The sequence below is a fragment of the Amblyomma maculatum genome, chromosome 9 (genome assembly GCF_055883805.1).
Source record: "Amblyomma maculatum isolate TAMU_Amacu chromosome 9, ASM5588380v1, whole genome shotgun sequence".
NCBI classification, from domain to species: domain Eukaryota; kingdom Metazoa; phylum Arthropoda; class Arachnida; order Ixodida; family Ixodidae; genus Amblyomma; species Amblyomma maculatum.
Genome location: NC_139352.1, coordinates 42,949,142 through 42,973,176, shown reverse-complemented (window position 1 = coordinate 42,973,176; position 24,035 = coordinate 42,949,142). Strand labels below are relative to the sequence as shown.

The window sequence follows — 24,035 nt, the reverse complement described above, 5'->3', positions numbered from 1 at the left end:
TATAGGATAGTAAATATCTGATTATATGTTGCCCCATGTCAATACATCATCTACAGTATTATATCATACACTGGTTAGGCCTTCCAAAACTAGGTTTTTTGTTTTCCGCGCGGCCGAAATGTGAAGAAAATTCGTTCTTAACTAACCGTCTCCCATATGAGCGCCGACACTGGCACCAAACAACGTGTCTTTTCCCTGGCAGAGCCAGCTATGCAGAAGTTGCAGTCTCTGGCTTTCATCGTATGAGCGCCTGAAGGAATAATTAATGGGGTGAAAACATGCCGAGCGAAACTTGTAATTTATAAATGGAAATATTTTGACATATATGCCCTCGTTTTACACGAGATGAAAATATTCTAATTAAAATAATTTAGGAGCTATGCGACCCAGAAACGTGAGCAACATCGGACAAAAAAGCATTTTCTTTGTGTAGCACACGCATTGGCCGCCTTGAGCAGCACACAATCTACATCACGTCAAAACGTTTAGAAGCTGAACGATGACGCTACATAACTAGCAGGGTTCCCTCCATGTCCAAATAGAGGTTTATTTATTTATTTGAAGTGTATTTCATTTTTTTACACTTCAGGAAGGAGGCCAAAAGGCACGACGCCTGACGTGGGCCTTCCTCCCTGGGGGAAGCAAATTGCATTTGGCACATGTATACAAAACAAGCAAATACAATATGTGTAGCGGTCATCATGACATCAGTTTCCACAAGCACATGAAACAAAATCCATTACAAAAATAACAATACCTGAACCTAAGGTGTTCTGAATGAATAAGAAAAAAAACAACAACATGAAACCATCACAAGTCACGACTGCTGGTACAGCAATCTACGATGAACATACAAGAACGAAAAACTGTACAGAGCATGTTACAGTAAATTAAGATTTCTTGAAAAGAAGCGATGATGAAATACAGGAAGTTATGAAAGGAAAGAAAGAAAAAGAATCATGTTCACTGATATGAATACACAGTATATCACAAGATGTACCGAAACGTCATGCAGTCAGCAGTGCAATCACCTTTCTCTTGTATATTTTTTTACTTTTACATTGGTACAAGAGGTTCATGATTTATGTCAGCAGATCTTTCTTTAGATTAACGTACGATGAGTAGTCAAATTGAGCACCGCTGCATGACGCCTTATCTTAGACGCAAGTGAAAAAACAATAGAAAACGGCCAGAATATCGTAACACATAAAATTTCGTGTCTAAAGAGCGGAACTTATTCTGTCTTGTAAAAATGCTTCTGCAATCTTTTTCTTTACTGAATTTAAATCTACATTTTAGAAAAGATAACGTGTAAGGAAAAAGCTTCCCAAGTGAGTTGCAATATAGCTGCTATGCTTTTTCTTTTATACGCCTGTTAGAAGCTTTCAGTTCTCGTAAAAACTTCATAATTAGCAGTTAGGCTAAACTATTTCAGGACACCACATTACCGTAGTTTTTTTATTATGGCAGAGAGAATTACGTCAACAAACAGCAACGTACCGACGCAGACAAAACCGACTTACGATATATGTGCCGCGCCAATAATCTGGGAACATTTCGCTACAAAGTAAGGTTTTTGCTGCTGCACTCAGATTCAATTTTTTTAACCTACTGTACTTTGTTATTAGACAAAGTAGGTATTACTCGCATGACAAGATTGAAAGAAAGCAGCACAGGCAGCGTGGCAAACGAAGTAAAAGTCATTGTTTGAAAGCAAACAGGCAGTTCAAACAAAAGGAAGTCAGAAACTGCCAATTAGGGCACGACTTTTCTCGAGACGTTTGAGCTGAAATTTCGTCACGAGCTTAATGACATTAGGAAAGCAATTTCTGAAGCTACTGCCTCAACGTTTAGCCTACTCAAGGTTTCAGGGCGCGCCCATTTAATTAAAAGGACGGTACTCGCATTGGAAAGATAGCCCCGATTTTTATGCATGTCATAAAGTATGAGCAGTTGAAAGCTCAAGAACAACAAACTGTCTTTAAGAATACCTTTCATTACACAATACCTAGTCGCTAATCAGCAGCTAATATAGGCCTGAGTAGAGTGCAACTCATCAAAAATAGTTTTTTATTAGCAGGAAACTGCAGCCAAACGAGAGGTGCTCATAGGAGTATACTTATAAAGTAGGCAAGAACTCAGAGAAGCCATGAAGGTTTAACAAAATTTGCCCTTGATGACCTAAATGAGGCATCACTTTTGAAGTGCAATAATACAACACGAAAAAAGAACCAAACGGAGTGACGAAAGACACAAGACATGCGCTACAGAACAGCGCTCCCCCCCCCCCCCCCCCCATGTGCTTTCTTTCTCTCTTTTTCCTTGTATGTCATACCACAGAAGAGTGGAATGCTTTGGTATATTAAATATTAAATTTGCAGCGAACGCTTATTTCAGTCATCTCAGTATTGAAATGTATATATAGTCTAATGTTAGAAGGAATACCGTCCGGTCAGGGGAAGCATTATTAACATATGAACATTGGGTCACTAAGTCAAAAAGATGAAAATGGCATTTAGGGTCCTATATGGGGACCTTCTTCGTAATAGAGCTGTTACGGAAGAGAAAGCTTGATTACGCTTCAGTATCATCCGTAATTATTCCCCTACGTATGAAGAATCTTGGCCTGATTCTTGTTCGGCGTGTAGACCATCGTCTGAATGATTCGGGACTCCAAACTTAGCCTTGCCGATGTGTTCTTTTCGGCTGGCAAGATCACACGGTCCGTGTACAGCACCTGTTCTGCAATTGCATTTTTTGCTGCGCACTTGCTTCGCACATCAGCTTGGTGATCCTTTATGACTCCAGGCTGATTCCGGTTTCCCCATTGTAGAGGCAGATGCAGTCACTGCATGGTATCCGATTAACAACCCCAAGTAACATGGTACCTGGTAGCGGGCCCTACACATTAACAAATTCGGATCGTACCTTACTTGTTGGCGCGTATGACAATGTGCACTTCATCTTTTTTGAAGATCCGAGAAAAGCTTTGGTGATCTGACACACGTAAATTGGTTCACAGGAAGGGAAAGGCGCAGTAACTGTCACACTTGCTCTGTGGACACCCGAACCGCGCCGTAAGGGAAGGGAGGAAGGTGGGAATGAAAGTGGAAAGAGAGAAAGAGTCAAAGCGCGTTTTATGTTTTTTGCTGACAGCTTTCGTGGTCTGAACTGTTGCTTTTATCAGTAGCGACTCGAGCACTGAACACTCGTGGGCCTTGGGGTGTATGAGTGATTCAAAATCAAGGTACATTTCCTTATGCATTGCTTTTCGGAAGACGCTGAGCCAAACGATAAACATCAAGTGTGAAGAGTACGTCGAGGAACTGGATGCTATTTTTCGTTTCCTCTTCCATATTGAAGTTTATGGATGGCTCTACGGCAAAGAGCGGTTCAAAATCAGAGATGCCTCATCTTATCTACGCAAAGCGATTAGGGAGGATACTAAAGTATGTAAAAGAATTCAGTTCTTCCATAACAGTTTTAATGTATTTAGGAGCCCCGCATGAAACTCGGAGCGTAATTTTCATTTTTTGACTATCAGTTACCCAATGTTTTTGTGCCAATAATGAAATATAATGAATACAAAGTGAATACGACAGCGACGATTCCCTAGTAGGATTAGGACTATTACCTCTAAAAGGTTTCTACTGCCCTCTGTGACCACAAGTAGAGGAACAAACCTCAAATATTTTATCCTAGTTTCATTTACTGCATGTACTTTAACACCGAAACTGTTTCCATGCTTCACCTTCACTCGGACCCCGCCGGGATGGCGCAGTGGTTACGGCGCTCGACTACTGTCGAACGCCGGGGATTAAGGGGATTAAGGAATTAAGCGGAGGGATTAAGGGGCCAAAAAGCAGTCCCTTCACATACTTTGTTTCATCTAAGGTTACCCTAAAGCAGATATCGCAAATCGTATCTCATAAATGTTTAAGACATTCTTCATAAGCTGGAGGAAGTTTTTGCCATTGAAATGCTTGTATAGAAAGTGTTTAGATACTCGACTTTAATATTTTTTTTTTTCATGAAATGCTTACAGCTGCTACAAACCTGCATAAGGCAGCACACAATATTTGTATTGTTATTAAGATTCTGTCACGATGAACGTCTTCCAGCTTACTGCCTCTGGCTTTCAGCGTTTACCTCCGGTAACGAAGTTTTTTGAGCTGGTCGAGGTTGTGCATGTTCTAGAGAGGGATCTGAAAAATCACTCATCTATTGCATACTTCATACAATTTAGGTTATTTAAAAAAAGCCGCTCATGTGTCGTACAACACAGTATGAGAGCGCATACGCATATTTTAACGTTTAGCGTTTCAGCGTTTCTTTGAATTAGCGGCACGCGATAAATGCATAAGAGCTGCAGTAGGACTTTTCACAATTTCCTGCTAAATGCAATGTTTCCAGTTAAAAAGATCTGTTACGTGTTCACTTTTCTTCCGCGCTGCTGGCACAGGAAAAGTTCGCCGTCAGCAGTACATACTGTACCATGGTCTATTGGTTTAGGCAACTGCAGCGTAAATGCACACTCGGACGATTCGCTTTAGCATGTGTATTAGGACCAATCACTATCACTTTCCAAGTATAAAAATAACGAGGTGTGGTGCTCCAGCGATAAGTCTTTTAGCTAGCGGTGTTATTACAGTGGAATTCAAGTTTGGTTTGGTTTTGGGGGTCTAATGTTTCAAAGCGACTCCGTCTATGAGGACGTCGTAGTGGAAAACTCTGGCAAGTTCTTGAAACGCGAAGGAACCCCTCCGTTAGAAGTGTTAAATTATTATTGCGCGGCAGTGGCGGCAGAAGAGTGGGCTTATAAGAACATTAATACGGAGTCCTGGTAAACATTTTTCCTAATAGGGCACTATTTTTATCAAATGCACGTGCAAATTACAGCTTTGCATATTATCGTGCTTTGATTAGATCATCAACAATTATCACCAAACGAGGCCTACATGCGACCGAAGCAAAAGAAAAGATGATAAAGTGGATTAGTGAGATGGAAACCTTAATTTGTTAACCTGGTTCAAGTTGTTTGTTGTAATAGTTTCCACTTGGTTCCAGTCTAAATAAAATGGCGATTGTTCGCACGGTTTTAAACTCATTTCAAATACTCGTTCATGCGGCGCCATCACGCCCATTGCCCCTTCACCAACCAAATTATAAAAGCTGCTATGATAAAATATCGGAAATGAGGAATTCTGCTCGAATGGTTTATATCGCAATTGAGAATAATTTTAGCAAATTATAGGGCATTTTAGACACCAGCGCTGGAAACAGGCATATATAGGCACTATATAGCTCCCAAACTGGCATTTATAGACAGTACAAAAGCAGTACTGAACGTATCGTTAGCTCCTGATTTATGCTTTATAAAAATGATGTGCTTAATATCCACTGAAAGGAAATGGAGGTTTGAGAAAAGTCCTGTTAGTAGTTATTTTTCAGAGAGAAAAAGTCAGAGACCAGATAACCCGAAGGGAGTGCATTTTCTTCGAAAGCATTTCGGGGGAATATTTAGCGTATGAAATATATTAAGAGCAAATAGCACTAAAAAAAGGATGTAAAGAGGAACGAAAAGGTGCCCATTTTTATTAAGCATGATATTCCAGTGCCTATCACAACCGCAGAAAAAAAAAGAAGTCGCAGTATCATAAGTATACATTTTGTGTGCAGCTTATCTAATATTGTGCTAATCGATTAAGCATGCGTTTGAAAATTTAGGCTTATATATTAAATCATTTAGAATAATTCGTGGTCAAAATGGTAATTTACACCATAAGGAATTAAGTCAGAATAAATAAGTCTTAGTGGGAAGAAACCAGCTCATCTGTTATATAACAAGTCATATTAAAGTCAGAACGTTATCTATGATGTCATCACTTTATAGCAGGCATATTTCGGTCGATGTTATCAAAAGAATATAAATGCGTCACGCATGTACACCAGAAATCGAGGTCTATGTGCCTTGGAGTACATCCTCTATTTCCGGAATCGATGAACTGTCCACAGTTTTTAACGCTTCTGGTGATTTTCGCGGTTCCCATGGTGAAGTGAGTACATCGTGTGCCAAAGCTACCGGCGAAAATATTTTCCTGCTTGTTCTCTACCACTTCTCCATATATTTTAATCACAAGGGTTATGCCTGAGATATCGATACCAGAATTTCTTGATGAAGTTTTCAGTACCAGATTTAAATACTAGATCTTTTGATGTCTACAGATAATTTCTCCGAATTATATGTTTCATTGCCATTCTATATGGCGCTACCAGGTTAAAGCAATTTTTTAGCCATCTAGTTAGACACATTGGTCATATGATGAGAAGAGAGGAGTCGCTGGAGAAAGATTTGATGTTGCGAAAGGTTGAAGGTCGCCGGAGAAGGGGTAGGCAGCGAACGCAATGGTTAAATGGCATCCTCGAGGCACTGCAGATGAAGTTATGTGATGTTAGGAAGATAGTGAGAGACCGGAAAGCGTGGCGTGACATGGTCCATAGGGTCACGAAGAGTAGGACATGACTGAGCGACTAAACTCAACTGAGTTAGACACAACTGTGAAGTTCAAGCATCAGATATTATGTAACCACGCACTTCGACAATTGCCGATGCCTCAAAATGAAATAGTTATTGTTAACAGTTATTGGGTGTACCTGGCGGTGTCAACAAGGTGGCGCCTTGCTAAATAAGAACGTCAATAAAATCCATCGCATCCTCGCCGACCGCTTTTCTATGGAGGCTAAATTCAAGGCTGTCCTGGGCTGTGCGCTTTCATTTCTTAATAAAAAAAAAACGTGGCGAGTGAAATTTCTAGTCTCTCATATTAATTTATTTATTTAATTATGTATTTATTTATTTATTTATTTATTTATTTATTTATTTATTTATTTATTTATTTATTTATTTATTTATTTATTTATTTATTTATTATCTTAAATATATCAAGGCCAGAAGCATTACGGAGAGGAGGGACTACAAACTCGGCGGCAGTTTTCTTGAAATATTTGACATCGGTGTGTAAGGAATGAAGGCAGGGAGGTGGTTCCAGTCATTTGCAGTTCGTGGAATAAATGAATTCAATCAAAGTGTGGTTCGGCAGTACAGGATCCCTACCCTGAAACTGGGATCAATGCCTGGGGATATATAATATGGAAGATGTAACTATCTTGGAGGATAGGATTAGTATAATAAATCCTCTGGAAAGGACATACGCGAAAATATTTAGGGTGCAGAGAATGAACTTGAAGACCTAAGGTTGATTTTATTGCTGGTACGCTTGCTGTTCGCGAGAAATTAGAAAAAATAAAATAGGGAGCGTGGTTCTGAACGGAGTGATTAGGATCCCCACTAGAGCATGCATAATCTATTTTGGATCTTATTAACGTCCTTCATTAATTAAGCTTAACTGTACTGCCTGCGAATGCAAAATGGCGGCTTAATAATCCTTGTGTGCGGTTAACCTGGTTAGATATATAGTTCACATGCATTTTCTAAGAGAGATTATATATTATGTGAACACCGAGATAATTGTATGGTGCAACAGGGAACAGCACTGCGTTATTAAGAAGATAGCGAATGGTGTTATCAGGAATGTGGTTAGAAATACCCATGTCTTTGTGTTTAGCAGTGTTAGGCTTCACAAGTCAGTTGCTGCACCATGAAGAAATTGTGGCCAAGTCCGACTGGAAACATGCTTCACCACGGGGATTAGTAATGATGCGGTATAGCACAGAATCATACGCAAAAGCTTTAGGTGGAAATAAACATTGTTAGGTAGGTCAATAACATAAACTAGAAACAATAAAGGACTTAATACAGAACCTTGACATACTGCAGAAGTTACAGAAATAAGAGGCGAGTCACAATTGTTAACTGAAAGACATTGGCTTCCATTAAAAGAAAACATTTATACCTCTCCAATACCTGATTGCCAATATTCAGAGCACTGAGCGTAGTTTGTAGCCAGTCATGAGAAACAGCCTCAAACGCCTTAGCAAAATCTAAGAAAATACACTCCACAACGAAGTTAGCATCAAGAGTTAGAAATAGAACATATTTAATAAAGAAAGTAACTGAGTTCTGCGCGAAAATGTCTTCGGAAGACAAGTGGTATGAAGTGAAAAAGTTAGATTGGAGGAAAGAAATAAGGTGAGGGAACATTGTGTGATCAAAAAGTTTGCAGGGTATAGGCTGGTTAGTGAAACTGGCCTATAGTTAAGAGCTGAAACAGTGTTACCTGATTAATGTAGAGCAACCACTTTTCCCGCCTACCAATTATTGGACATGGAGCTACTTTGCAATGACTCCATAAATATTTAACGACGAACAGAATATGAGCATGTATTAGTGCCTTTAAAAAAATGTTGTAATTCCGTCCACACCTGAAGCACCTGAATCCTTCAGTCTTTCAATTAAATATGATAAACTAACAAATTCAGTGATTGTCGGATCCATAGGTAGAAAGCCAGATGTAAAAAATCGGGGTAACAGTTCGTAAATGTAGATAAAAACATGAGGCAGAAAATTCGTGGAATACTTTACAGCATTTACTCTCAGAAATTGGTGCATTCTGTGATCAGAGAGATCTACTATATTCGGCTTATTTTCTTTGACCACATTGCTAATTTCTTGGGGTTTTCTTTCAGAAGAGACGGGAGGGTATGGCGGTAAAATGTTTTTGTTGTTGATGCAGATGCAACGTTTATGTATTCACTATTAGAGGCAGCGTAATGGCGCCCGCGGTTGGCTGTTTGTCATGCCTCAGGCCGCCGAAATAGCCTTTTCTGCTTGTTTAATAGGTGTCGCTGGCACGCAATAAAACATAACGAATAGGAGTTAGATGTAAAACGTTTCTGTGTGATTAATTTGTTAAGCCCATGTTCCACATTGTTTCTTTTTTTGCACAAATGCCAGTTTTCTTCAGCACTGCTGGCTTGAAAACTTGGAATGTTGTCTGCAATGAAATTCATTAGCTCACCATTTATATACACAAGTTCTGCATTTTTGTAGTTAGAAACGACTTTTTGTGTGTAAATCGAATTGTTGCTCCTATGAATTCCTGAATAGTTAGTCACCAGCTAAAATCATTGGCACGCGAGGAAACCTGTTGCGAATATATTCAAGAATGGAATAAAATAAGGATCGGAGACTTGAGAACGATAGCAAACATCGATAAGAACAGAAGAAGGCGATAAGGTGGAGTGAAGCATGACCCAGCAAGTTTCAATGGAAGAAGATGACACAATCCCACTCTCAGAGTGAATTGTTTTTCTAACTGCCACAAGAAGACCACAACCACGCGCGGTACTTCTGTCCCTTCCGCATATATGGAAATCAGTATGAAACACCAAAGCACAGTCTGGGCCCTCGCTAATGAGCCATGTTTCGCTGCTTATTAAGATATCGGTTTCATATGATGACATAGAAGAAATCAGACCACCTTATTTAGATAAAAGGTTGCGAAAATTAGCTAGCAAAAACGAGAGCGGAGGGACATTATTGCGCTTGGATTCGGAATTTAAAAACGTAAGATATTGTCCCGTCAATGGGAACCAGAAGGCTACGCGGGATTAGATGGCTTGTTTATCAGGGCAACACCAGTGGCAGAGGAGGAATCAAAGATATAGGTTTGGCAATTTGCTGAAAATTTATCATATTTGAATTTTACGTTTTGTCCCTGATCTCGGAATGTTTTACCGAAATCCTACAAACGTAGTTTGATCATACTCATTGCGCACGAAAAGTCGCCCTTGAACCACACATTATCTTTGAGGTCTTTAATTTTGAAGACTTATCGAACACTTCCTGTCTGCTTTTGAAATTAAGAAACCGAATAATAATTGGCCTCTTGAAACCGCTTCTAAGACGCCCCCGATGATGTGTGCTTTCAATGTTTCCTGCTTGGACACCCAAATTGTCTGAAAAAAAGAAAAACACCTTTTCGTAAAATTTCTTCGGTGCCATTCCAAGTTTTCGTTTTAGCTTCTGAAATACTCTTGTCGTCTAATGTGTCGGAGAGTTGATTCATTTTTACTGTCAGTGAATTTATGCACAAATAAGTTTCACTGACAGTGATTTTTAACCTATCTGCGTCTTGAGGGACAGTTTCAAAAGTGAACGCACGCTTAGCAACGTCATCAATTTTTTTCCGCAATGCCATTTAGGTGTTGCCTTGAAGCGTTTTGCAATTCAAGATTTCTTGCATCTGATGCTCATAGTTTTGCAAGAATAGCTGCAAGTTCTGTGCTATCATCAGGACCAGGGCTCGGCTCTACGTCACCACTAAACAACAGCAAATTAGAGATAAGGCAGGCAACTATAATTAAACACGCTCTAGGAACAGGGCACTGCACAAGATAACTGCAGTTACCTCTGAGATGAATATCTCGTCGCAAGTTGCTTACCGCTCTAAGCAGACTCGAACTTCACTCCGCCGCTGACAGGTTCTTCTAACCAGCAATGTCCACCCAGTTGTGTTTTTTTTTTCTTTACATTCTGCCGGGTCAGCGTGTCCGAGCAAGGGAGGGGAGGGTAACAGATACAGCGAAAAGGGGAAGGAGAAAAAGAAAAAATCTTCAAAGCGAACGCGCTCACCATTCATAGTCGGCCACTTTTCCTCCTCCTTCACGCTTTGCGCTCCCATCTTTTAGTTAGAACCGCAAATTATTTCACCCTCTGCAGCAAACACCGTCCCCCACCTCTTCTTCTTTTCTTTTTTTTTTCTCCCGAGGTAGTTCCGCCGCTGCCTGCATTCTATACAGCTTACTCCCAGCCGGCGCCTTGGGTGGATGACCCTGTGTGCCTACCCTGCTCTGCGCACGCGCGCGCGCGTGTGCGTGTGTGTGTGTGTGTGTGTGTGTGTGTGTGTGTGTGTGTGTGTGTGTGTGTGTGTGTGTGTGTGTGTGTGTGTGTGTGTGTGTGTGTGTGTGTGTGTGTGTGTGTGTGTGTGTGTGTGTGTGTGTGTGTGTGTGTGTGTGTGTGTGTGTGTGTGTGGTGTGTGTGTGTGTGTGTGTGTGTGTGTGTGTGATTTATCTGAGCTATCTAGCTCGGCTCACTGCTTAGGCTATTGCGTTTTTTCAGTGTGACGTCTTTAATAGGAGCATCAAGGAAATAATGCTTCTTGTTTATTTTCTACAACATTTCAGAGCTGTCCGCCCCAGGCGACAATCCGTTTTCGAATCTCAGGCGATGTGCCTTAAACAGGTAGGGTTATTAATTATTTTCAAAATCAAGCCGCGTTTCTTATTTCAACACTTTTCATTCCCATTGTAGTACGCTGTTAATATTATTAGAAACCCAGTCTTCTTACTATACTTCATGTATTACTGTAATAGTTTCTTAAATAAAATTCTCTAATAGTATTTCACATCATCAACCTACGCGGATAACAGAACATTCGAAAGTAGGAGGCAGCTTATAACAGTGCGGTATTAAAGAAGTGCCCGTCAGTTAAAGAAGTCAGATGACGAGTTAAACATGACAAAGGCAGGAAGAGATTCCAAGGTCCTCATGATCAATATGCATTAAATTCTGGTCCCAGTTGTTGACATGTAAAATCAGCGCAACTCTACATGTACTACCAGAAGCCTGAAAAATTACGATACAAATATGGGGCCAAACAGTAATAGTTGCCACCAGTATGGTTGACCTGGATGTAATTAGTAGGTTCATAAGACTAGAACAAAATAGCTCTGTATCTAAAAAATCTAAAAAGGAATCCCATCCCTCCGAATGTACCTGTATTTATGGGCCACTCCGGCATATATTTGCTGCAAATTTAGACAGCAGTGTGAATGCAATTTCAGATAAAAGCTGGCTGAAGCTGAATAAACAGACGCCTTTTGAACCTCGTTGTCAGCATATAGGAGAGGATATATAATTAGAAAGGCATACGAGGTTCTCTTTTCCGCTCGTTTTCTGGATATAATTTTATCCTGGAATCGCTAAATCTGGATAATATTGTACCGCTACGAACAGAAACGCGTTTCAAGGTGAAAACATTTCATGGCTCAAGAATCACCAGCGTGTCTGTGCGCTAGCAGCAAGCATCCTCGAGATGTCCCCCCCTTCGCGAGATTCCGCAGAGTACCACGGCATTCCATTCGTCAGTCATCCTGAAGACATCAGACAAAAAACCCTGTCTTTGCCGGGAATCCAGCATCCATCCCTTAGTTCCCCAGCAAAGTGCTTGCTGGGGAAGCACGCTGCCAAAGGCCTGCTGCCAGCGCGCGACTGGTCAATGTCTGTCTGCGAACCTCGAAGGCACCAGAGTATTTTGACGGCACCTCGAAGGTACCACGAATATGTCGAGGGAAGTTTAAAGGGGGAGATCCTAGGAAGTGATGCAGAAGGGCAGTAGTGGTGTTGGAAGCAAAAGGTAGGCAAGGGACACGATGTCTGTATGGCACTGTGCGAGGCAATGTTGATATTTGTATAGACATGTACCGGGGTACGAATGAAGTTCGCCGGCTGGTAGAAGAAGAAGCAGGTATGCGAAATAGAAGCAGCGAGCATTTCACGTGCACGCGCCTGTCCAAGGCTTGTTCTCGGAGCCGAGTTTACTCGTTTCTGCTAGCCACTAATGTTGCTGACATACATGTTGTAACATATCCTGCAGGCAATCACGTCGAAAATTGTGATTACCATTTCGACCACTAGTGATTAAAGCAATTGTTCACATTAAGAGAAATAAAATGGTGCACAATCTTACCGACAGCACGAATGATATTTCTTGTTCCCACGACAAACTCGTCACAGGAAGTAATTTTCCTGTTTCAGGAAAGTGAATTACTAGATTTAGATTACTAGTTTTAGTAAAACACGGTTGTTATAGCGTTCTAAGGGCTGAACCTCAAGACCCCTACGCGGTTCACAAATATACCCTGAGAATGGCGGCGTTTGCTTCAATTTCCTCTTGTTTTCAGGACGCGTTCAGCAGCTCTGCCGGACTACCTTTTATGGCAGAATAAAAATATGCTAAATACCATTCTAGATTAAGTGATAATTGCGTATTTTCCGCTGGCAAATGCGCTGCTGCTTACAGACACAATGCCCTCTCGAATTTTATTTGTCGCAACTATGCCTCGCAAACATCGATTTTGCCGTCAACTGAACGTGCACGAACGTGAACCACGTCTTCCCATTGAGAGTAGGAGTCCATTAGGAAGAAGTAGTGGCCTAGCTTTAGATGGATCGTAGAAATAAACGTCTCATATTCACCATGTTGTTTTTAAGAAACAGCCATGGATTAGACTGTGCATTCCGTCCCATTCTCTGATGTTGTTGAAAACTTTTGTAGAATAGCAACTTGCAATGCTATGGTCGAGTTCTTCCCACCAAACTTGGCTCCGTGCAATTGCTTTCATCTCTACGCCTGGATGAGTTTCAACAACTAGATCAAGAACCAGCGTGTCGCTGACTGGCAGCGACGACTCGTTTTCTGATACAATGCCGTTTTCATGAACACTGAACACTGTTCGGTTCTTTTGAAATATTGTCCAGTTACGCACATTTTGCTGCTCATCTCCAGTATCTTTCCCGGCTGTCCATTTGCCACGTCTCGATAGACCTGCGGCTTTATTGCAGAAAAGTCTCACTGTTCTCAAGGCTTCTTGCTGTGCTTTCTTGGCACGTTGTCCTTTTTCATGTGTGTCGTTTTCGCAGAGCGGCAAAACCTATGGAAATACTATCTTACTACATGAGCTGCAACGTGATTTGAATTTCTGGCATGCTGTTTCGTATAATGTGGCTCTTCACAGAGATAGCAACTTATCGCCTCTTTAAACTATGCCGCCCCTCAGTGTTATTTTGGCGCGCTACAGCCGTGCCCAAAAGGTTGCATGAACATACTTCAGTCAGTCCTGATTGTCGCCATGGCAACAAGGAGTTTGACTGCTTACTGATGGAACGTCTGCTTTGGGTCTTCAGGCAACATGCTTTGGAGCGTCAATAATGCCTCAAACCAGTCTGTCCAGTAGCATGTCAGTAGTCACAGTTCGCTGATGCGTTCGGCATTGCCTTGTAGTCTTCGACGGACGCCTCCGTTGGCGATAGCGATTGGTAAAGTTGACGTGGCACACCATCACGACAGGGTTTAGAATGTAGTGGTTGGAGAGTACGTGAATATCTCGTCGACCGAGACTTGGTATGGCGTCGTGGGCGTAACCAGTCTTAGTAGCAAGGAGTATGGGTTGGGTCCGCCGCTTTTCCCTAGGAACACCGTCGGCGTCAGAAAACAGCTTCAGTCGCTCCAGGTAAACGGCCCAGGCTGCTCCTTACCCGTGGAACGGCTGCAAAACTTTGTAGGTCGGCATAGTTGCAGTGAAACTAATGCGATACCGGACAAAAAGTTTGCCTCGTCGCCAGAATTGTTATAGTGTTGTAAGGACCAAGTCTCAAATGGCCTACGCGGGCCACCAAGGTGCCTCGAGGAGGGCAAGTGAACAGGCACCTAGGAAACGAACCGCGCATGCTAGCGAAAGGGAAAATGACCCTACTCCCTACACGCCTGGGGAGAGCGTTTATTTCGCTTCTTTTCGTCCTGCTTCTTCCCCATACAGACCGGTTCGGGTGCTGTAGAGAAGCAGCTCATGGTAACGAGACAAATATGGGACATTGCTATGAAGAATTATAAGAGAGACATAAAACGATTATTTTTCAGCCCCTAATAGCAGGAAAAAGTCTTTTTTACTTGAGTTTTGACAATGCTTTGTTTCGCGCAAGAAATGCCGCCAACATAGTTCAGCAATTACCGATATTTTTATAATTAGGAATGCGATAAGTGTAAGTTAACGTTATCTTGTGTTTCGTGACCAAAAAGCTTTGTTTCGTTGCTAAGGAATGTACAAATATTCTAACTGAATTCCTCCGTGGCAACAGTGAATGGCCAGTATTTGCGCGCGTCCAAGGTCAAATTCGAAAGGGCATCCTTATATTGCGGCATGTATGTTGTTTTGTCTATAAACACAAAAACCTATTGTCGTTAAGAAGGTCATGCCTGTACATAGTCCATCCTTCTCTTACAGAGAAATGTGCATTGTAGAGTTATTGTAATATTCTGCCCATTTTAGAGCTGCCACCAGACGGAAGAATAAATGTTCTGTAAGCGTGGCACATATACGATCGAATTCGACCTAGAAACGTACTCCTTGTTTGTTGCACAGTGGAGTTTATAGACTGCATCTATAGCTTTGAACATGAGTCATAACACTCTGAACTACACAGCTAATGTTACACTACTAAGTGATTAACCTGCCGTAAATAATGAATTGCTATATTCTTGATACATCTTCAGTTGTATACGCAATCACTTGCATAATACAGCCGTGCCTCTTGCACCACATATTGAAATATTTCTTTTCTTGCTTACGTAGTGTAATCCGACGGTCGAGCCCAGTGGATGTCCGAGGGGCTGTGGCTGCTACAGAAGAGTGAATACCCGGGGGCTGGCAATGTGTTTCAATCCTTTAGGCCCGTTGCCTAATGGATTCAATTTGATGTACCTTGGACCAACTGGAATTCCGGGGCCTCTGTTAGGGCAGGTTAAACAATCCAGAAACAAACGCCATGCTTCCTACCCAATAAAACATGCTCGTCAGTAACCTGTTGTTGAATTTTTATTTTATTAGTTCTTATAAGTCATTCAGAAAATTTCGTGAAGCTTTTCGAATATTTCTATAGATTATTAGCTTACACATCGTTAAATTTTAAACAGTGTATAGTACTGAAAGAACGCGCGATCGGAAGAGGCCAGTTTTCTTTAAACGGCAGTCAAGTTCAACTCTAACACACATTACCTAAGCAAACTGAGGACATTCAAGAACATATCTGACTACCACCACTGGGTGAGTCGCATTAGGCTATACACGTAGTGAGTTTCAGCCTACGATTAAATCAGGTCATTCCAATATGTGCAGCGGCAGATTAAAACCCAAATCGAACCTGCATCTCGCGCATGTCGAAGTCACTGGCATATTGGAATACGACCGTGGCAAAGTGTTTGTGACGGTGCACTGATGTCAGTTTCATCCCATGCAAAATTAGTGGCAAGTGTAAATACAGAAAGCCTGTGGATAGAATAGGCTTATGATTACATGCTACAATCTCACTATACTGGCTTACGTGGGGCATGATGAAATTGGAAGGCCACATGAGAGACTAAAGACCTCAGTGGTTCAATTTTACAGATTTCATAATTGATTGGTTGCATTATGCGGTTTAACGTCCCAAAGTAACTCAGGCTATGAGGGACGCCGTAGTGGAGAGCAATGGAAGTTTTGCATTTCTATAACTATACCTTTTCCCAAGGTCTTCATTAAAACAGATATTCCAAATAAGGGTACAAATACTTTGTGCCAACGTTCACACTTTTTATTTCGTCACGCATTATAGCTGTGTGACCAATTATGTTATCTGCATCGTAGAGGTTGTGCGTGCGCGCAGGAACACCTTTAACATAAGCATTGGAAGAACACGTATTCCATACAAGAAACATCTTATGAATACGAGACAACAAATACGACATCATTAGGTGAAACTGGGGTCTAATTAATGCTGGCAATAAGAAATGTGTTGATAGAGGTAATTATTCTTCTCATCTTAAACGAATTGCTCAAGTAATCAAAACGAAAACAGGCCTTCAGTGCAACTCTGATGCGTTTAAAGCTAATGTCATGGGTTTTACTCCAGCGGTGCCAACTTTCTGGGGTTGTGCGGACGCCAAGATGTACATACAATCTGGTTTTGACCATCCTTACGACCGTGCCTGCATAACCCAAGACACATTTTTATAAGGATCGAGTCGCCTCAGCAGCTTCGACTATTCCCATAAACGTGCTTCGTAAATCGCAGCGGCTGCAAGAGTCGTCAAGGCTTGCTTAAAACATAGGCAAAAGGCGCCGTGCCTCATGTATTCATCAGCATGCAGTGCAGACCTAATCTGCCGCTCCACCACCCGACCCACATACATATAAGACGTCAATTAAACCAGCCCCTATTAACATGGCTCCATGGCATACGTGCCAGTTGTCGATATCGAGACACACGTTTTCGAGTGGATGCGATTCCCATATCAAAAGTGCTGCAACACATGAGAACTTCTGAAAACTGCTTCCCGGGAGGAGACTTCACAACCCGAGGAGAGGTTAAACACCTGCCACGAGATCTGTGAATACTACAAACTCAACAGGAAAACACTCTCCACTCCATATAATGAGCTTAACAACAAAGAGGGCAAAAGTATTCGCAGACTACAGGCCGGAAATCACCCCAACCGAGTATGACTGCGGAGATTCTTTCAGGCTCACCCCCTGAGGAAGCTGGGTGCCAGACCGGGGGTCTGCTTGTACCCATTTTTACCGGTGGGTACAAGCAACCACACGACAACTACACAACGACACGAAAACTGTAAACACTAAGGACAGAGAGGTACACTAGACGACATAATCTAGCAACGCCCCTTTTCGCATGGACCAATGACCAACATTCAAGATTCGGAAGCTTGGGAGTCCCTTCTACAAAGCGAAAACCTTGAGACCCAAAAAAATTTCATGCGCCTGGCGACTGAGGCTGCTAAGAATCAGTGTATTTTTGCGTGCTTCTATTCGCGGAGTCTCAGCCCCCTATTCGGGTCTGCGTACCTAAGTAGAGGAGTAGACTGACCTTATTAAGCGGTGGCAGTAAAGTTTTCAATCAATAAATTAATGGGAAGAGAGATTAGCACGCGCTTCCTCGTTGCGCACAATATTACAATAAAGCCGTCATCTGTAACGCGACCATGTGAGCAACGTGTATATAGTGTTATGTTGCATTATAATGGCAGATCGCGAGTGCATGGTCGGATCACAAAAGGAGCGCATCGCTCCAGCTTAGATCCCTTTTGCATATGTTTCATTGAAATGCGTCTGCTCTCCCGGTTACACATTACAACATTACAAGGTCAGACCACACATCAGCATAAAGAAGAGGCTTGACTGACGCTTTGCTGGCGAAATACCAACCCCTTTTTCAAAGACGAGTTAGGCATGATAACTGAAGAGCGCGCCGAACTTTTTCTCAAACGTGATCTGAAGTCGATAATCCTAAAAGCCAGGAATGTTCCGTTCACGTTGCAAAACGTCTTCCACGCGGAATTGGCTGAAATTGAACAACCGGGTGTTATATCACCGGTTACGACTTCAGAATACGCCACGCCGGCGGTACCCGTAATCAAGCAAGATGATAGCGTACACCATTGCGGCAACTACACGACGACAGTTGTTATCGAAGGTAGACGACCTGCTCACAGCCTTGTCGGGAAGTAAGCATTTCTCGAAGATTGATCTCAACCGGGCATATCAGCAAGCGGTCATGTCTTAGTCGTCAAAACAATACCTCACGTTGAATTGCAAAAAAATATTAGTTAATCGACTCGCGTTTGGAATTCTGTCCGCACCTGGGAATTTCCAAAGAATAATGGACACCATGCTGAAGGGCTTACACCGGGTTTGCTGCTACCTGGACTACATTATGGTGAATGATAAAAATATCGAAGAGCATTTCATCAATCTGGTAGCTGTGTTCCTTTTTAACCTAGCAACGGGGGCGCAACCACTTTCATGATACTACGTAAAAATTCCCATGGGATGAGCGTCCCCAGGAAGCGTTCACTAGGATAAAGAAGGTGCTAGCCTCTCCGCCGACTTCGGCGCACTACGACCCGTGCAAACCACTGCAGCTATCATGCGACGCTTCACACTATGGTTTAGGCGCGGTTCTCTCTCATTTTTTGGATGACGGCAGCGCACCTTGGCCGATGCCGAAATTAAATACAGCCAGCTTGAGAACGAGGCCCTTGCGATAATATTTGGTGTTAAAAAGTTTCATTTCTATGTATACGGTCGTTCCTTAACATTAGTCGCCGATCATAAACCATAGAGAAAGGGATAGGGTAAAGGGCGGACACTTCCATAGGGCCCAGCGGCCCAGTTGACTGTAGCGCAACAAGCGGCTGATGCTTGACGCACATCCGCTTTCGGTTGGAGGCGAGCAGTTTGAATGCTGAAACGTGCTGCGCCATGGCGGACAGTGCTAGCCAGCGCCTGTCGTACTGTCACGCCCCGTTGGCAAATTATTTCCATTCTGTACGGTGTGGTATTACTTTTCTACTTATTTTCAGCAATGCAATATAAAGTTAGGTCACAATTACTGCTGACTGGCCATCATCGCAACTGCGTCAAAGCCTTTGTCAAACAGCAGTATTGCAGGAAAGATGCCAGGAGCTCTATGAACTGAACATTTATTTTGCTTCATACAAAAACAAAACAGATACAATTGTGTCAGTCTGGTGCACGAAAGCAACCAGCAAGACAAACAAAACGTAGGACACATCAGCAGACGTGTACATTAAAAAAAGTAAAACAAAATCTCACAAGGCGATGAGGAGGAGAAAACATTTATTTACGATATGATTTGGGAAGGGAGGGGCGTTTCGTTGTGGAGCTGAGTGGCAGACCCTATTCCGGGACGCCATTGGCCGCCGCCGCTGCCCGAGGTCTCTGGACCAGGACACGCTGGGCCTCCAGGTCCGAGCTGGACAGGGCTGCCTCCCAGCCCTCCCTAGTTGGCTGTTTTGTTGCTTTTAGTTTTGTATTTTGCTGGCAGGCCCAAACCATGTGGTATAAGTCAGCATACCGCCCGCAGAATTTGCACCTACCCGTGAATGTCGGGTCCATGTGTTTTAGTATGGCGGGATTTAGAAAACACCCGGTTTGGAGCCGTCTAAGATGGCACTCCTCAGATCTGTCGAGACCTTTGGCGGGTCCCGGTAGTGCCCTCCTGCAGAGGTGTAAATAATTTGTAATGTCCGCATAAGTTATGAGCGGGATTGGTCTGGTTGCCTCGGTAGAACCGGAGGATTGAGCGGAACCCGGAACCCCGGGGGAGGAGCGCTTAGACAAATGTAGCGTTTACATGCAGATATAGAAAGTATGGAAAATGATACACAAGAAAATAGACACACTATGCTCAAAATATATTCGCGGCTTCCTCATAATACCCTGTATTTTATTTTAAACACAGATTTCAAACAAATATACTTCAAGTAGTTTTGGGTAATATGCCACAGACACATTGCTTTCAGCTTAAATGCTCACCCTTTCCCATATAAGCATGTATTTTTGGATACGACCTTTGCAGCAAAATTCCAGCAGACGGTCACTTCTTTTATTCTCAGCATTACCTTTTTCAGAAAGTTTGAAAGGTTCCGAATCACAAATATTCTGTAAGCCCAAAATAAGCTGGAAAACATTGACTCATGCTACAAAGTGTCTTGTATTTATTTTACAATGGCAGTGTAGTTCAGTTCAGTTCAGTCGTGTCCGACTCTTCGTGACCCTATGTGCCATGTCACGCCATGCTTTCCCGTCTCTCACTAGCTTCCTAACATCACATACCTTCATCTGCAGCGCCTCGAGGATGCCACCTAACCATCGCGTTCGCTGCCTACCCCTTCTCCGGCGACCCTCAACCTTTCCCAAAATCAAATCTTTCTCCAGCGACTCCTCTCTTCTCATCAGATGACCAAAGTAGCTGAGCTTTAACTTTAGAATTTGACCCTCCAATGAGCAGTCAGGGTTTATGGTCGACAATATCGACTGATTTGATCTTCTGGCAGTCCAAGGAACTCCCAAGAGTCTTCGCCAGCACCACAATTCAAACGCGTCAATTCTCCGGCGGTCAGCCTTTTTCACAGTCCAACTCTCGCATCCATACATCACAACTGGAAAGACCATAGCACGAGTTATACGGATCTTGGTTGGCAGACTAATGTCTCTGCTCTTTACTAGCCAGAATGCTCAACGGTGTCAATATAAGAATGGTTCGTCTATTATGCACGTCTTAATAGCCTGGGTCTCTTTGGGACGGTAAATAGAAAGCAATCAAGCTTAGCCTGCAATATTCTCAGATGGTCAATTTGTTGGAATCGAGGGTAGAGAGGCGGCGTGGCGGTCGCAGCCAGTGGGCGCTACTCGCCAGCTGCCAGTGTAAGCTTGCTGACGTAAGGCTGCTCCCTCACTATGTTTATTGGGATCACAAAATGTAAGCGGATAGCATGTGTGGCGCACGATTTCGTTCCTTTATAACGCTGTGCTAGTCATGGAGGGCGCTGTGCACAGCAAAACTCGCTCAACGCCGATTTTGGGCTGGCATCGTGAAGCTGCGCTCTTCGTTAGAACGCCTTGCTTGTGGAATCCCAGTACACTGCTCCCGTATATGAAGTGATTCGAAAAGTTAGCCCAATCAGATAGGGCATGATAGAAACCTGAGTTTTGTTTTTGCCGCTATTCCTAGTCTGCGATGATGACAATTCGCTGAGCTAGAAAGAAAGAAAAAAGACGGGGCGATATTTTCCGCCGTTTCTAGTGCGGCTATTCTTGTCCACGTAATGAAGCGAATCCTTAATGTCGCATTTGCCGCCGCTTGTTAACGCACAGAAATGCGTAATGGTTTTCGCGATTGCAACGCCAAACTGAATACCAAAAATCTGAGCAGAGATTTGCAAGTGCTTCAAAAAATATTTGGCAATACCGAATGATTGATGCAAATGTTCCCTAGCATATGGTTCCGCCAAGAAAACCTTTCTGTTGCGAAGGATGCCTACGAAAACGTTTGTCTTCCACTTTCATTGAAATTCCTTTTAAATTAAGCTTAACCTTTTTGAGGCCAGGGAGTTCAGTAAAGACCGGATCGAGTCTCAGGTTTACCAGTTTTATCTTGTGTCGCACTCGGAGGTTCTATTCCAGCAACTTATTTATCGAGTTACCGATGCACCACTCTGCCAGCGAGCACTGAACTACCAATCGGGTCGCTAGGTAATAAACAGTAACGCAAACGTAGTACGCAGTCCAAATCAAATGGCACGTGTCCGGATTTCTTTTCACTTCCAGGACATATTGCTATTAGGTTGGTCGCATGATGTTCCCTCGTAAAACAAAAAAGAAAGAAACAGCCGCACGTATTGAGACAATGGGCGACATATGTTTAAGGCGTGAGAATGACATTTTTATGCAGTTCCCTCATTAAACGAATAGATTAGCAGCAGGCTAGCGCATGAACGTAATTACCAACGCGGAAAACACTACGCACTTTTTTTTTACGTTACCAAATAGCGGGAAAGAAGGTATGCAGCAAGAGGGGCTCATGAAACATTTGGAAGTCATTTATTTTTTTTCTCCTCCAGGTTGACTTACCGTCACAACAAATACGGTAGTGGTCACAACAGACGATTAGGAACCGCAGGAAAAGCGCATCGAGATTTCGAAATCAATTCCTCGCCATACTTCCTGGACAACCCAAACGAGTAGAAAAGTATGCATTTGTCCATTCGTTGCAACTACGGGAGCACTGTACCGATATTAAACGCGAAGGCATTCTGACGAAGAGCGCAGCTTCACAGCACTAGACAAAAAGGAGCATTGAGCAAGTGATGCTATGCGGAGCGTCCTTCCTCACTAGCGCACCGTTCTGGAGGCGCCAAATCAGACACCTGACATGATACTCGCTTACTTTTTGTCATCCCAAGACTGAGAGCGAGGGAGCGTGCTTACGCCAGTCAGCTTACACTCGCCGCCGGAGAGCAGCGGCCAGCGACGGCGATGGTAGCGCCGCAGCCCGGCCCCGTGCTCTCCGCCGGCCGGCTGGGCTGCTCGATTACTTTTGGCAAAGACGGCACATACCACGCGAGAACGCTCGTCTTTAACACATTAGCCTACTCTCGATGTTCAGATTTCACCCGGCCAACACATCACCTAAGAGAGATTGCGCACTGGTGAAGGCCATAAAAACACCCCAACACGTAAACCTCACCGAGAAACCACGCAAAAGTAACCACTAGGCAAAACAAGCAAAGAGCGGCAGGCATGGGTTCGCTCTTATCTAACTGCGCAGTAACCGGAGAGCCCTTGTTGCGCCATTACCGACACATATTGGCCTTCCCTTCACAACCGCGCCAGCTTGAGTGCTGAGCTAAACTGCTTGAAATGCAGTGTAGTTTGCAAACAATTTCTCACCTTGCCTTTGCTGGAAGCTGCCGGGGTGTCACGAACTGGCCGACCCATGACGTGCGCACCGGCGCCTGTTCACGAGCTGCGCAATTCAAGAAACCGGCCGGCGCGGTCAGCATAAACTGCTCGAAATCCAACGTTTTAAGCCAGAATAACGTTCCTCACCTTGCCGTCCTGACAAATTGCAGTAGTTCCGCTTCGAAGGCCAAGGAAGCCGCAGTCAATCCTCACGAACACGCACGCAGCCCGCGTAGATGGCCCTGCACTTCCGCAGTCTGCTTCGGTCTGCGCCGGCAGCACCCGCGCGCGCGGCGCGGCAAATGCTGGTGGCGCCATCTCTTTGGTGGTGCCGGGTGCTTATTACTAACGTTATCAGTCATGCGTCATTTCCTGGGGCCAGATTTCGCCGAGTGTCCGCTCTGTACCCAATCCCATTTTCTATGCATAAACCACTTCAAACAACCTAGGGCCCAACAACCGGCGTTCGATTATCGCAGCAGCGCGTTTGCAGCGCTGGGCTGTCACATTGGCAGCTTACCAGTATTCGCTTATCTTCAGAAAATCAAGCGAGAATGCTGAAGCCGATATCGGTTTGCGCCTGCCGTTATCAGTAGTGAAAGACGAAACACAAGAAAGCGAGGGAACTTTTTATTCATTGCGGTTGTAGTCAATGCCAGTTTCAGGTCAAATCTTCGCCAGCCTTGCCAGAAAATGTCCGCGGCTCGCGATAGTGCTACCAGGCGAGTGTCGCTGCCTTGCTGCCGTGCGTCGCCTTCCTGGAGTATGTTCAAAGGCAAAGGTGGAAGTACAGCGAGTGGTCGGCTCCAAACAGGTCGAGAAGGGTCCGTGGTGATCGTTCCAGAACCTGCCCCCACATTGATAATTTTATTTACAGGGATAACTCCACCTTAGCCTGGTGCAGCGCTGAACGATGGCGAGCTTTGCTTTCTCACGCTTCGCTCTCCTCTCCTCAGCGCTGCTGGACAGTATGTTAA

General features: G+C 43.4%; 2 long non-coding RNA genes across 2 annotated transcripts; one reads left to right on the top strand and one right to left on the bottom strand.

The window, feature by feature from the left end:
• The first annotated feature begins 5,881 nt into the window (after positions 1-5,881).
• On the top strand, positions 5,882-15,600 carry LOC146178942 (uncharacterized). Its single transcript, XR_014700892.1, has 3 exons — positions 5,882-6,056; positions 11,146-11,203; positions 15,373-15,600. It is a non-coding gene; the product is annotated as an uncharacterized LOC146178942 (long non-coding RNA).
• A 3,826-nt stretch (positions 15,601-19,426) lies between these two features.
• Positions 19,427-23,357, bottom strand: LOC146178941 (uncharacterized). The gene is made up of 3 exons (XR_014700891.1): positions 23,206-23,357; positions 23,047-23,122; positions 19,427-19,813 (listed from the first exon to the last, which is right to left on the bottom strand). It is a non-coding gene; the product is annotated as an uncharacterized LOC146178941 (long non-coding RNA).
• Between the last annotated feature and the right edge of the window lie 678 nt (positions 23,358-24,035).